At 39.8% G+C, this 12870-nt stretch overlaps 1 long non-coding RNA gene across 1 annotated transcript; it reads left to right on the forward strand.

Annotated features, from left to right (window-relative positions):
* The first annotated feature begins 936 nt into the window (after positions 1 to 936).
* LOC140688633 (uncharacterized) lies at positions 937 to 7918 on the forward strand. Its single transcript, XR_012063338.1, has 2 exons — positions 937 to 1483; positions 7583 to 7918. It is a non-coding gene; the product is annotated as an uncharacterized lncRNA (long non-coding RNA).
* The last annotated feature ends 4952 nt before the right edge of the window (positions 7919 to 12870 follow it).

Here is a 12870-nt window from a genome sequence, read left to right on the forward strand (position 1 = left end):
TCCCTCCTGCGCCACAGAGGGCCTGAACCTCGGGCTGCCTCGGCTTCCTGACGGTCTGTGGTGGACCCAGGGAGAAAGGGCGGCCTCTGTATTCTGTGCCCTTCTCTGCCAACTAGGCCGCCAGAGCAAGTCTGCTTTTGCTCTGAGTCCCAGACTCTCGTGAGAATTAGCTCCTCCAGGATTTGATTATATCTAATCCTTTCCATCCACAGTGGCTAAAAATCACTCCATGGGACCAAGGAGAACCTCGTCTTCCCCCTCAGTCAACATGTATTATTCCTTCCCTCTTCCTTCACCCAGAGTGCTGACATCCCTGTGCACATGGGCAAGAAAACACACAAGCCTAGGTCAGGCTGAGGATGAGGAGATATCCACATGCCCAGTCTCCACTCAGGGACTCCCATCCCTGCCACACGTGTGTGTGGAATCAAGTCTAGGATGCGACTGAGAATGTTGACAATGATCAGTGGTGGGATGTCAGCTGGTTTTTAAGTCTTTCTACTCACTTTGACTCTAAAAGTTTTCTATTCACATCATAACACAACATTTAAACGACAGAGAGCTAGTAATCTTCCATCAGTTCATTTTACTGCCCGTGCCTGAGGCTGTCTCTGTGGTCATGGACAGAGCCTGCCCTGGGATGCAACACTGGTCCTGCTGTCCCAGTTTTCATCTCTGCTCGGCCCCTGCCTTGTGATCAGCTGGAAACCACACGTCCAGGGAAAGGCAGAACCCATGTGAAAAAGAACCGAGGCCTGTGAGCATTAACTGTATTGTTGGGAGTGTGAAAAGGGAACGGTAGCAGGCTGTGATCAGAGTGAAAAGGGAGCTCTGTTCCTCAGCCACCGTGACATCATCGCTCATCAAATGGAAACCATGGCAATGAGTTAATAATGTGGAACGGAAGAACAGAGAGAAAGGGGGAACAATGGGAAGGTAGCCGGGAGGAACATGGCATCCAGGACAAGTGTGAAACACTGGATCCTGGTGTAATTTAAACTGGGCCCTGGGGGCACCTGACAAGGTACGATGGTGCCACTGCCCGGGGCATTACTCCCCTGGTGCCTGTCAGGTGACACCCCAGCCTGAATATCGCCTGACACCATAGAAACGCTGTCCTCTGATTCAGTACTCATACATGGGGAAGTTAAAAATTAACCGTAGCATTTACACCGCCCCCACGCACACCTTCAGCCTTCAGAAATGTCTCCTGGCAGAGGCCTCCTTGGCCTGCTGGCACCGCACCCTTCACGCTGCCCTGCATTGCCTCACAGCGCACAGCAACACTAGCTCTGAGCTGTGACTGTTTCAGACAAGGCCTGCTAGGAGGGCCAGGGTTGTCTTCAGTCCAGTGTCCCAGGGCTTGGAGTGTTGTGACAGCCCTGCAAAGTGAGCGGCTCTGACTTCTGGCATTGCCCGTCTTCTGCTTCCCAGAGCCTCTGTGACCAGGATTTGCTTCCTCGGGGCCATTTTTCACTCCTAAGTGAGTACCTGGATTTGGGGAGCACCAGAAAGGCCCTTTAGTTCTTCAAACACTTCAGTCACGAACTAACTCAGACCTAAAATTCCATAATTAGAGTCATCCTTGTCCTCTGATCATAGTTAAAATTCAAATCACTCTACCAGAGGCAGGAACGCCCTCCTCGTCTTAATCTAGGTCCTCCAGTTTCTGCTTCTTACAGTCCGTGGTGATGGGGACACAGGCACCCTCCTCTAACCAAACGCCCTACACTTGGTGGTTCCTGAGTCGGTCATGTCGTGGACAGGACATGGTCCTTCAACCTTAGCCCACTCTCTAGTGGGGTTTGGACTTAATTGGTTCTGCTGCCTCAGACCTCTGGGCTATCATTTGTCCGAAGCACCTGCACACTTACCTAATCCTGGCCTGACTGCCCCACCCACTTTTAGCTCAGTCTGGATGTCTCGGCTTGGCTTTTGCTTTTTTTCCTTTCCATTTGTTCATTCAATGGATTTTTATTAAGTGCATGTTCCTATTAGGCACTGTCCTTGGCAGCTTAACGCAGATGTAGACAAAAGAAACAGCAAGTTTCATACCCCAGCTCTGCCTGGCCCTGGGCTTTGATTTGACTGGGGTCCTGATATCATTTCGGTCTCTTGTCACTCATACCCCTAGCTCCTGGCTGGGATCCTGCAGTGAAGGAAATGAATGTAGAAATGGATGGCCTGTGCTCTGGCTGCCTCACCTCATCTGTGAGTTGGCCCTCTGCTGATATGATTACTGTCCACATCTCTACTAGTCTGCACTTCTCTTTTCTTCTGGATCCTCTGTGAAGGCTTCCCCATCTCCGTGGGGTGGGCTGACCTCACCCTTCTCCGGACCCTGTCTGTTCTTGGCTTCCTCCACCAGCTCACCACGCTGTTCTTGAGGCATCAGCCCTTGCCAGTTCCAGTCATGATGGAATGGAAGAATCAAGTCACCCGCACTGCCCTGGTCATAATTGGGAACATCTTTATTCAATATGCTCTTGAAGCATCTTGCTTGAGATGTGTCACAATTAAAAACAGGAGCCTCTTTAACAGATGGCTGTGTGGTTAGTATAGTAGTGGAGCATTAATGGCATTGAAGTGACTAGTTAAGAGAGTTTCCCATCAAACACTTGCATCTAGAGCCATGTTTTGCAAAAACTGAGTAATGGAAAGTGTTCCGCCAGACTCATCAGTTGCTCTCTCTGCAGTCAGGCTGCCAGAGCAAGGATGACGCTGGTGACAGCCAAACCAGTATTCCTTGGAAACATGGATCCAGAGGCTCCTGTTATCTGTCTCTCTGCATTCCCTTCTCCTACACCAGCCCATCCCAGTACAGTACACATGGGCTTCTCTTTGGCTGGGGCTGGGACTTTGCTCTGGAACCTGTAAGACTATCTTGCAAGCATCTGAGCAAATCCTCCCTCTCCAGCCTCCTCCGTACCCAGCATCCCCTACAGCAAGGAACAGGAAGGCAATACAAGCCATGCCCCAACGTGGATATGTCTACCCGGAGTCAGCCTCCCAGCCCCACCTGCCAAACACACTGTCAGCAAAGGGTCAGGCTCAGTTTTTTTGAAGAAAGGAGACTTTGAAGCTGCTGTTTCCCAGCCCATGGAATTCCAAATGGAAGTTGCAATGGAAATTGTCATGACCAACACAGTGGGCTAGAAATAACATTTTGCAGGCAACGGGCATGTTTGTCACTGGCTCTCCTATTGTGTCTTTCAATCCTGCACACTTCTACCTACTTTCATATGAGTAGAAGCTCAAGCCCCGGGCTAATAACCCATATTTCCTTCTTCACCACTGAAGGTTACTCCAAAGACCCAAGGAACTGTTAAAGAGGCTTTACGTAATGGGAATCAAGCTCCCAAGGTATATTTTATTTTGTTTATTTGGGTCCTCTCTCTTTTCTTCTTGGTGAGTCTAGCCAGAGGTTGGTTGATTTTGTTCACTCTTTCAAAAAACCAGCTCATGGCTCTATTGATTTTTTTCCATTGTTTTTTAAAAAAATCTCTATGTTATTTATTTCTTTCCTGATCTTTGTTATTTCTTTCCTCCTGCTGACTTCAGTTTGTTGCTGTTGTTCTTGTCCTTCTTCTTTTTCTAATTCTTTTAGTAGAAGCTTAAGTTGTTTGTTTGAGATTTTTCTTATTTTTTGAGGAAGGCTTGTATTGCTATGAACTTCCCTCTAGGACTGCTTTTGCTGCACGCCACCAAAGTATATTCTAAATTCCAAGTCATCCCTAGGCATCCTGAAGAGCGAGGGAAACAAGCTGTGACTGTAGTTAAATAGCTGGCTTTCTAAAGAGCCTTTAGCTGATCATACCTTCTTTCCCTGCCTCACTGACAAAAAATTTCACCTGCTGATTGTACTTAAGTAACTAAGAAGTGCTTTGAGATCACAGATAGGTGGGAACTAACACTTCAAGAAGGGGCTGGGGTGTCAGCTAGCACTTGACACAGGCCAAGCCCTTTGCCCCCATGACCTGCTGATCCTCATACCTGCCTTGTGAATTAGATCTCATCCCCAGTTTTCAAATGAGGAAATTGCATTTCAAAGAGCCTAAGAATTTGCTCTGGCTTCTTCAGTTGGTAAAGTGAGCTGGAATGCCATCTCAAAATCTTGTGACTCTGAAGGCTAATAGCTAAAATAATTTAATTTTCTCTGAAATCTGGGTGTGTACATTTATAGATTCATTTATTCAATACACAATTCTTGAGCACCTACTAAGTGCCAGATGTTTGTGATAAATTAATGAGCAAAATAAACAAAATCCTTGGCCTCATGGAGTTTATGCTCTAGTGAGGAGGGGTCCAGAGGGAGGCTATCTTATAGTTCTTTTTGCCTGAAATTCCACAATGGGTATTGCTATCAAAAACATGAATAGACACTATGAAAAATGTTGTATGAAGAATGCAATATCCTTAAATGAAGCTGAATTGATTACAGTGATCAAAGCCAGGAAATTCTACTGTTAAGATAGAAACTGTATAAGCAAAGTAATGGATTTTCATTTCTGAAGGCATTTGTTGAAATTCTATGTCAGTCAGCTATGGGAATACACTGCATTCCTAAAAAATTGATTAAAAGGATTAGATATGAAGTAAGCCAGACAAAGAAAGAAGAATACTGTATGATATCACTTAAATGTGGAATCTAAAATAAAAAATACACAAATGAACTTATTTACAAAATAGAAACAGTCTCATCGACATAGAGAACAAACTTATGGTTAACAGGGGGAAAGGGCATGTGAAGGGATAAATTGGGAGTTCGAGATTTGCAGATACTAAGTACTATATATAAAATAGATAAACAACAAGTTTTTTCTGTATAGCACAGGGAACTATATTCAATATTGTGTAGTAACTTATGATGAAAAAGAATATGAAAAGGAATATACGCATGTTTATGTATGACTAAAACATTATACTGTACATCAGAAATTGACACAACATTGTAAACTGACTATACTTCAATGAAAAAAAATTAGATGTCTGTCCATGGATGATTTTTTTTTGCAATAACTTTCAATGATCTACATTTCCACACCTATTTCATCTCCACAGATGACTTGCACAGAGTTATTCAAAGGTAATTCCTATAATGGCAAAATGCACTCCTGAGTGGCAAATAAAATAACTGATTTACGGCAGAAGTGTGAGAATTGTAATGAATGGTACAGGACATGCTTAACCTTCTGTGCTTAAGAGGGATGAGCATCAGTGGCATCTCTGTGAAGATCCTCTAAGTGTCAGACTTACCCTCTGAAAGCTGTGACTTCCCCACTAGAAAGGTCACTTCTTGTTTTTAAAATTAGAGTTGATTTACAGTATTATACTAATTAGGTGCACAGCATAGTGATTCAATATTTTCATAGATTATACTCCATTTAGGACACTTCTGATGATAGGATTCCTAAAGGTGGGTCACCTCGTGTTTCTGCACCGCTCAGCATGGAAAAGACAGGTGACTCAGCACCCAGAATATGCAGTTGTAACTACACATGTGGGTGAAATGAAGAATTGACCTCATTACCTAGACCGTGTAGCTTTACTTTACCAGCATATGTAGGGGTTCTAAAAATGTTAGGTGAATATTTTGATGATCACTTCGCTTTGAGATGTTGAGATGAGCATTTACAGAAAAGTGTACCATGTTTCAAATCCTGACTCTGCCATTTACCAGCTGTGTGATTTTGGATAAGTTACTTCACTTCTGTGTGTTTCAGTTTCCCGATCTGTAAAGTAGGGGTAAAAGTGACACTTATTTCATAGGGTCATTTAAGAGTTCACTGAGTTACTGCATGAAAAGCATCGAGTTGATTGGTGTCTGGCACTGAGTCAGTGCTCCTCAGTGAGGGATGTCATTGTTACTCAGGGTCCTGTGTCTACGTGGACTGATGGCCTAACATTCTGAAACAGTCCATTTGCTTTAATAACATTTGAGATTTCTTTTCTTCCGCGATGGTTAAAGCCATGTAGAAACGACTTCCTGACATGTCTGAAAGATCATGAGAGCTGACAAGGATCCTTGGTCTATCCCAACAATAAAATCTGAATCAAACTATCACAATCCATCAGGTTGTGAAGCATGCAGTCATCTACTTAAATGACTGAATATTGAATTTACCGCGGCCAGTTTGATTGCCCTGTCTAGACCTGATCTAAAAGTGGCTGACATCCCATCATGGTGCAGACCCACAAATGATGATGCCTCAAATGGGGCAAAAGAACTAAATATTAATGAGAGAAACTCAGTGCCCACATGAAAACAACTGGTAAAAACCCTTTCTTATTAAGATGTGGGGTAAGTTTCATGCCAGAATTTGAGTTAAGAAAGAACATTACACCAGATTGTAATGATCCAGAGTTTCCGTTTGGGAGGAAAGTAATGATACAAAATATTTAATTCCTCAAGGGGGATTATTATCTCTGGCAGCCTTCTGAGTGATTTGTCAAAATGGAACACAGACCAAAAGAAGAATCCAGTGAGACTTCATAGTGGTTAAAAATGGAGCAAGTTATAAACTGGGAGACTGACTGGCGCTTTTTACATGTGCTTGGACAATACTGTGGGTGTCTTTGGGGCAAAGAAGGAAATTGATGGCTGTTGTTGAAGGAATATCTATTTTTTAATGTCCTGACCTGGGTTCCAAATAATGACCTTGATGTTCCCCTGCCACAAAGAGGAAAAACATCTCTCGAGCATCTTCCCCTTGAGGATTCAGCTGGTGAACAAAATCTTTACTCGGCTCTGAGAAAGAGCTTCTCCTTCCAGCTAGAAATCCATGTGGGCTGTTAGTTGACCAAGATGCTTTCTTGGAGCCTGAAAATAGGATATGTCCATGTCCCCCTCACCACCACAGGGAAAAGGAAACAAATTTTTCCTCCTCAGGTCATCAATGAAGGAGTCTCTCCAAGATACTCTGCTTGCCAATGTCATATTGGAAGACTGGTGAAGTGGACTGAATGTCCAGGGGTAGAATGAAATAGATGGTAAATGGTTATGTACCTGCTACTGTGTAAATCAAAAATGAAAACAATTAACCTCTTAATTTCAGCAGAACAAATACTTTTTCTTTGGCATCAGAATATTTCACCTCAGAATATTTGGGGGTTTGTGCTGTCTGCAAAATACCCTTAAGTAGTATGTCTAATTTGCTAAGAGAAAGTCTAATTTTAAAGTATGTATAAAACTTTCTAGATTTCTTTTTCTTCTCTTCTTCTTCTTCTTTTTTTTTTTTTTTTTTTTGCCGTGTGTTTGCCCACAACTTGCTTGAATGCTAAAGAAACTTAAATATCCCTCATGGGCTTTGGATTAATTTAATAATCAAGAGACATCAACAGATTTTATTACATTCCTGATGATACTACTTGACTACAATTTTTTTCTAAAACTACAAGGAGCCTGGATATACAAATTACTATGATTACTACTAATAATAGTGTCATTAGTAGGAAAAACTTCTATTTTTTTTAGCCAAATATATGTACCAGGAGTAGTTTTGAACAGTAACAAAAACTGCATGTTGTCTTGAGTGGTATGATCTTGTCATAAGGCGTGAATGGAGTCCGTTGTTATCAGCAGTACATGGAGCTGGGAGCAGAGTGGCAGAGCTATGGCTGGGAAAACCACCCAAGACAGCAAGAGTATAAAAACAGATCTTGGAGCAAAAGGACACCAAAAGCAGGAGTAAAGGAAGATGCAAGCCCACTGACCAGTGTTGGAGAGCTCCCAACACAGTGCCTGCCCCTTCCCCAAGTGTGTCGAGGAATGAAGAATTGGGAAATTCATAAGTCAATCCATTAAAAGTGAAGGAAATAGTAGCCTGTAAAACTGTTACAAACAGGTTTTAGGTCCAGCAATCTCAATAAAAGAGCTGTAAAATTTATTTGAAAAGTAATAAAGCATATACAAATGTCAGGTGTTATTACCATGCCGTAATTTCCCTGCAGCTCCATTATTCAATTCATTTATGTTAGTATCACATTTCCAGTTAGGGCATGGAAGCCTAAATGACTATATCCTAAAAAATGAACATTTTGGTGCCTGGGTTGAATTTTTTTTAGCATGCAAATAAAAGTGTATTAATTGCCTCTGTTGGCAGTCTTGGATTTCTTAGGACCTTTTATCTGCAACCAAACTAATTGGCTTTGAATCCATTCTGACAACATTTTAATTATTCACTAGTTAATAATTCTTAAAAGCAGCTTCAGCATTAAAATGTCTCTAAGAGCATGTATTGAATTGTTCAATCCCACATAATAATTTCATACAATATTCATATCAACCTAAATTTTCTCTGTGATCTTTATCAATGTGCATAACATTTTCTGTATTCAGAAAATAATGTTAAAATTCTAATAATTGTAACATTCTCTGCATGATAAATACACACATTCTCCAAACACCTTGTTTTTTCATATAGTCTGAGACTACCCAATATCAGTTTTTAAGAATCAACTGAGGAAACACGAAAAAAGTCTAGTCCCTATTCTGCACAGTACTGTACTATGGGGAACATAAAGGTGTGGCAGAACTGCGCTCCATCAGGACTCTGTTCATATCCCCATGGAAACCTTTAATGCAACCACTGAACATAGGGAAACAATTGAAAACAAACAAACAAACAAACAAAAAATCCAAATGACACTAGATCATAATGCAATATGTTTCTGTGTTGGCTTGGGCTCCTCAGATAGAGATACATGTGAAAGTGATTTGGGGAGTGGGGAAGTGAGACCTGAATGGAAGTCCCATAGGGGGTAACTTTGGCTCAGTCTTATAGGGAGTTTTGAAGACAGTGTACAGGTCGGGGCAAGGGAGCTGGGGTATTTATACCTCCCACCCATCAGTCATAGATTATGGGGCCCCCTGGGTGAGGGGTGATGGGTAGGGGGTACTTAAAAGTTTCCAGGCATTTCCTGCTCTCTTATTGGCAGGTAAAGCAGGTTATAGCTACTTGGGAGTAGCCTTCCAACAGAGTGATGTAGGTGCTGGCTATTGGAAGAGGAAGTGCATCAGTGTGCCAGCAGTGTGAAGAGTGTGCCTGGCAATGCCCAAGTGTGCTAATGGGATATAAATGGAGCACTGACAGCATCTGACCCCCTCTAATAATAGAGGTAGCCCTGAGCTGCATGGGATTAATTGCCAAATTAATTGTACAGACAATGATTGCTGTAATAGATCAGAGAAAGAAGAGATTGCCTGGTCACAGAAGTGGCGGTTCAGCTCCCATTCTGTAAATTTTATAGGGACAGGTCTGTCCCAGTTCATTGTCACCTGTGACTGGGTAAGTTCCTCTACTGGGATTCTGTATTAGGAAATCACTTGCCCAGAGATTAAAAAGCATGCTCTACAATAAAACGTTATCAGTAAAAAGGTGATATTGTGATCTCCATCTGTTTTACTTTTTGTGTATATCTTAATTAGTCCCGCACTCAGGTGGGGAAATGAAGTGGTATTTATTGGTCCTGCTCAAACCTCAAAAAATAATAATAGTTAACATTTACCAAGTGCTAACTATATGCCAGGAAAAATTCTAAGCACTTTGCAGAAATGGTCTTATTGCATCTTTTCAACAGCCTAAGGACATGTACCTTGTTCACATTTTTCAATTATGGAAGCTGAAGTACAGAAAGGTTAATTATCTTGACCAAGATCCCACTGCTGTAAGTAATGGGGCCAGGATTTGAAATAAAGACAATCTAGTTACAAAGACTATACCATTAGCCACTAGAGTAAAGACAATTGAACTGAGAGCCAAAGGAATTGCCAAGGGATCTTTGTAGCAAGAGGATGGTGGCCAAATCTCAGAAGCCACAGGATAGATTTAGCGAAGGGTGTAATGGAGAATCAGAAGATACAAGGTCAGTGAGAGCTGAGGTGGGCTGCAATAGCAATTGAGAGCCACTGGGTCTTAGCCCAGCCAAGAAAGCAAATCAAACCTTCACCAGCCACATCTCTGTAGACACTATTATAAAGAGACTCAGAGACCTTACCAGATCAGAAAACCTTCACTTGGGAAGTCTGAGAGGTGAGTCACAAAGACAATCGAAAGAAGCCAAATTTCCCTCCAGTGCCACAAGATCACGTAAGGACATGTCAACCCCAAATATTCAGATTTCACATTGGTTGTATCACTGTGCATTTGAAGTATAAACATTTAGCCTGCTTTGGATTCACAGGGCTTTTTAATCTGTGGTTTGATGTCTTCCATCAGTTTTGGAAAATTCTCAGCCATTAGTTCTTCAAATAATGCTTTGTTTTTTTAATGCCTATCCCCTCGCTCTTCTTTTGTGACTCCAATTAAAGGGTTTTAACTTTTCCGTCACATAAATCTTCCTATTTCTTGTTAAGTTTACTACGAATTTGTTGTTGTTGTTACTGTGATGTTGGAAGGGTTTTTCTTCCGTGAGTGCTTCTAGGGGTTTTTCTTTTTGTATCTGGAAGTTCTTGTCCTTCATATAAATATTGCACCCTGCCAGCTTACTGAATCCTTCCATTGTTTGCAGTTGTCTTTCAGTTGATTCTCCTAGGTCTTCATATCATCTGGAAATGGTAGTATTATCTCTTCCTTTCCAATTTCATGCTTCTGATATCCCCCCTTTTTTCTAATTGCATTAACCAGGACCTTACGTGCAATATGAGATAATAATAATGATAATGGACATCCTTGTCTTGTTTCAGTCCTTAATAGAAATATTCTTGGCTTTTGAGCTAAGATAGCTTTATTTAACCAATTTAAGGAAGTGTCTATCTTATTCCAATGATACTTTTTTAAAAATTGAGAATGGTATGCAGAGGATCAATAATTTCTCTTCCTAACAACTATTAATTTGATGAATTTATTAATAGATTTCCTAATCCTGAATCATTCTTGTCTTCCTGAACTAAATCTTACTTGGCCATGATGTTAATTTAATATTATTCCAGATTTTATTCTCAAGTATTTTATTTAGGATTACTGCATCAAAAGTCATAGTTGGGATTTATCTTTAGTTATACTTGTTTCATAGAGAGAATGTGGAGGTTTCATTTTTTTCCCCGAGGCTATAGAACTGTCAAAAGCCATTGGAATTCTTTAATGGTTTTATCAAATTCACCTGCAACAGTATCTGGCCCTGTTGCTTTTGTGAGGGTGTAGCTCTTTGACAATTTTCTCTATTTCTTCTACAAAAATCAGATTGTTTAGATTTTCTAATCTACTGGGGTCACTTTTGGTAAATGTGGAAAATTTCTGAAAAGTTATTCATTTTTATCTAGGTTTTCAAATGTATTTGCATAGATTTCAGTCATCTTTAATGTTTCTCTTATATGGCCATTTCTCTTTTTCATTTAAAATTTTGTGTATCTGTACTTTCTCCACATTTTTCTTAAAACTTCCTTGGAAGCTATTTTAGGGGGGATTTATTTTTCAATGTTGAATATGTGCTAAATTTTCTTGGAACATGAAATTCTTAACCAATGCCCCAGTACAAAGCCAGGTATATGTAACAACTTAGTTTATAATAAAAGTAACATTTAAATCAGTTGGGAAAAATGGGCAATTTATTAAATTATATTAGATAATATAGAAATAACTTGAAATATTTGAAAAAATCTTCATATCTAATACCACTCACTGGACTGAACTCCAGATGAATTTAAAGTTATTCTTAAAATGTATGTAAGAAAACATTGTAGAATAGTTCTCCAAATTTGAGATGAAGAAATAATTTCTAAACAAGGCCAAAAAGCCATAAAGGAAAATAGTGGCAGATTGGTTCAATTAAAAATTCTACTACAGCAAAAGAGACCACACATAAAATTAAGTTATATGACAGGGAGAAAACATTGCTATACATTTAAAGGATTAATAATTAATATCTAGTGTATACTTAATCATTACAAATTAACATGGAAGTGCCAAATAACTAAAATGGGGGCAAAAGATATTTTTTAAATTTATAGAAGAGCAATTATAAATAAATAATAAGTAAAATATATTCAAATTTGCTATCATCTGTAAAGTACAAATTAAGGTCACAGTGTACCAATTTTTGGCTCTCAGGTTGTTAAAAATGAAAATAATTGAAAATATCAAATGTTTGACTAAGAACTGATGCATAATATAAAATATGGGGCAGAGGGAGTGAATCTGAAAGAACAGTTTAAAAAAATTCATATACTCTTTGATTCAGCACTTTCCCCATTATAAAGATAGACTTAGATATGTTCACATAGTTGCTCCCTATTGGTTATACAGGGTCGTGGTGTTACAATGTATTGTATCCATAATATGAAATACTGGCAGTCATTAGAAGGAGGTAGCACTGCATGCAGTCATGTACAAAGCTCTACAAGGCCTGTTGTTAATTAAGTAAAAAAGCAAGTTGAAGTATGAAAACTGTGTGTTTGTAGTGTGTAATAGAGATATATATAGTATGTAAAATACATATACATTTTTAAAAGACCAGAAGGATTTTCACCAAAATGTTGATACTTTCCCCTCTGGATAGATGAGTCAGATTGAGAAGAATGAAGATAGTCATTTTCATCCAGTAATTTTTTTGTATTTTATATTCTTTGAATAATTTATAGTAATAATGCAAATATTAATAGTATCATTTTTTAAAGGCAGTAAATATTTTTTTTTAAAAATTGATGGTATGGACCTGCCTATATGTATATAGGGGGCTGGTGTGATGAGCAACAAATTACGTGTGACCCATTTTCTCAGGAGACACTTCTATATTTCAGTGAAATACTTTGTAGTACAGAACAGATCCTTCAGTAAGAAACAAATATTTCAGTCTTTTCTGTCTGTCTCTTTTCACACACATATACATACAAATTCACATATTAATTTATTCCCTAGGTGTTTGTTGAGTACA

Source organism: Vicugna pacos, chromosome 23, assembly GCF_048564905.1.
Source record: "Vicugna pacos chromosome 23, VicPac4, whole genome shotgun sequence".
Lineage (NCBI taxonomy): Eukaryota > Metazoa > Chordata > Mammalia > Artiodactyla > Camelidae > Vicugna > Vicugna pacos.